The following is a 2721-nucleotide window of genomic DNA, read 5'->3' as shown; positions in this document are numbered from 1 at the left end:
ACTGACACAAAGATAAATCAATCATGAAAAATGATAAATATGCAATACATGAGATGCGAAAAATCAGTATACATGTCTACCATCCAGATTCCTCAACATCTTTTAAAAATATGAAGACACGGGTTTTTACTCAGTAAGTAATTTCGTCATCATTTTTGAAAAGATATAACTTCTTTATAAAAATTTCATCATAAATTTTCTTCATCATTGTCTTAGTTAATAACATAACGTGTGGTAATGTCACAATTCCTCATATGCACTGTGAGTACCTGCCGGTGACTGTAGTATAACTTACGTTGAAACTACGTTGTCTATAGACTCATTCTCAATGCATTGGTAAATAACATAACATCATAAAAAATCATAACGTGTACACCCACCAGCGTTAGGTGTCATAACATGTTGACTTCGCTCCAGCGTTCTTTAAAAAGAACCCATTCGAAACTTGTTGACTATTCTTCTTCAACCCGGGAGTTACCACTCCATTATTAAACACTCCAGAGTGGACAGAGGAGTTCCACCAAGATAATTCTCCATCCTGGCCTTTGGGGTCATGACAAAATGATTTTCATGCTATGCTTTAAAAAAAAAATATTTTTCATGACATGTGCATATGTAGTAAATTTCATGCAAAAAATGACATTTATAAATGTAATATGCAAAAATGGTAAAAATGCCATATGTTATGTAAGTATGCACTTGATGTGTCATATAACATGATAATTTATACTCAAAATGATAATTAAAGAATAAATGAAGCATTTATCAATAATTCATAAAAAATTTATCAAGGTGTAAGTTAGAGGCCAACTTACAAACTTTCGGGAAAAATTGAAATTAGTGTCGTAGCTACGTAAATAATATGTATACTAAGCTTGGGTTAATACTCTTATGGATAGGTTCAAAATCAAAAACTTCAAAAATTAAGTATTTACAAAAATATCCCTAAACTTTCAAAAATTGTTATTTAGGCCCTAAATTTTCACTAATTGCAAACGAACTTCAAATTTAACCAAATTTCATGGAATTTATATTTTTGGCATTCTAAAACCATATACGCCCTTATATTTTTAAAATTCAAAGTGTAACTTGTCCAACTAGTCCCAACCCGTGGCATGCATCCTAGTTGATGCCTATGTGTATTTTCAACTATTGATCCCTATGAATGCATGCATATGAGATTTTCCTTAATCATTAATGATCACTAACATCTTTAAGGACATTATGAAGTATAATCCTTGAGTAATCAAGTTCATCCCAACACTTAATTAAAGCTAAGAAATCCTTAATCACCAATATGCTTAAAATCGATTATGTTTGATGATCAAAACAAGATACATTTAAAACCTATCATGACATGCTTCTGATCACAAATTTAACATTTCATAATCATGTTAGGATAATTATAGATCATATCAAATCATGCTTTGGACATGCCATAGCTAAATTTCCAATTAAAAACATTCAATCATTCAAAACTTCCTTTAATTGACCCAGTTTTGCATTAAGCATCATAACCTTCTCAAAACTCAACCAAATTTCATACCAACACTTGGAAAAAAAGCTTGAAATGCTAGCTAAGATCAAAAGGAAGAAAACTTACAAATTTTGTGGCCTTCCAAGCACTCTAGACTACCTTACACAAGAACACTAAAAAACTCACTTGGTTTGCACTCTTTTGATCTCTAAGAGGGGGAAATGCTCTCAAGGCTCAAGATGATGCTTGGAGCCATGGTGTGGGTAAAATTAGAAAGGAAGGGAAGTATTTATAGGTGGCCAAAGGGTGAGGGACATTGGCTTGGGTGCTTGGTGATTGGGTGAAGTAGGAGGTGCTCAAATCTGGAAAATTTTCCAGATTTGCTTGCATGAGTTTAGATTACTTGTGCAGAATGAAATAGTACCCTAAACCACCATCATTTCCTCACCACAATAGCTACAAGGGTTCTGTAGATGAATACAGGTCATGGGACATCATTTGGATGGTAGAAGATCCCTCAAACCACCATTGAAAACAGGTGGATGAAGGTGGTTTTGTGGTGGCAGAAAATCAATTCGGTTTTGGATCTTTTTAGGCAAAAAAAATGAGTCAAAATCCTTCATGATGGTCATGGGGCTTCTTGGTGATTAGGTGTAGAAGGAGGTGGCATGGGGTGCTGGTGCAAACCATGGCAGGAGGCTGGTTCAAATTCAATACAAATGGTTCCTACACAATCTAGACCAAGGTGCACCCAGTTTGGTTCTTTGAGTTGGTTGATGCAACCAATTTCATCCAAGGCTCAAACTGAGTTTCGAAGGGTCTCATAAGGTGTTTATGAACCATATTAACCTTGAGGATAAACCACAAAAATGTTGGGCCCAAGGGCAAAATAGTCTAAGCATTACAAAGGGCAATGCACAAAACCGATTGAAGCATGGTTAGGGCTTGTTATGTCATTTTTCTTAATGACATGTGGAATGGTTCAGCTAGGGTATTAACATGTTCTAATCATGGTTTAAGGGAGTATTAATTCAAGAAAATTTGAATTAAAAGGTTTAAGAAAAGATTAAGCATGATTAAGCTTCAAAGCATAGCTTAAAGTTCACTAACCTCAAGTATGATGGTTAATGGCCTTAGCCAATTTTCAAAACTTAATTTGAATACTTTGAGTGTTATTTGGGCTTAAGGAAACCAATGGTATGGTGTATTGGACCTTTGGTCTTTGAATGGTAAAATGAGTCTAA

This window comes from Juglans microcarpa x Juglans regia, chromosome 7S (genome assembly GCF_004785595.1).
Source record: "Juglans microcarpa x Juglans regia isolate MS1-56 chromosome 7S, Jm3101_v1.0, whole genome shotgun sequence".
NCBI lineage: Eukaryota > Viridiplantae > Streptophyta > Magnoliopsida > Fagales > Juglandaceae > Juglans > Juglans microcarpa x Juglans regia.
Note: the sequence above shows the minus strand (reverse complement) of the source record.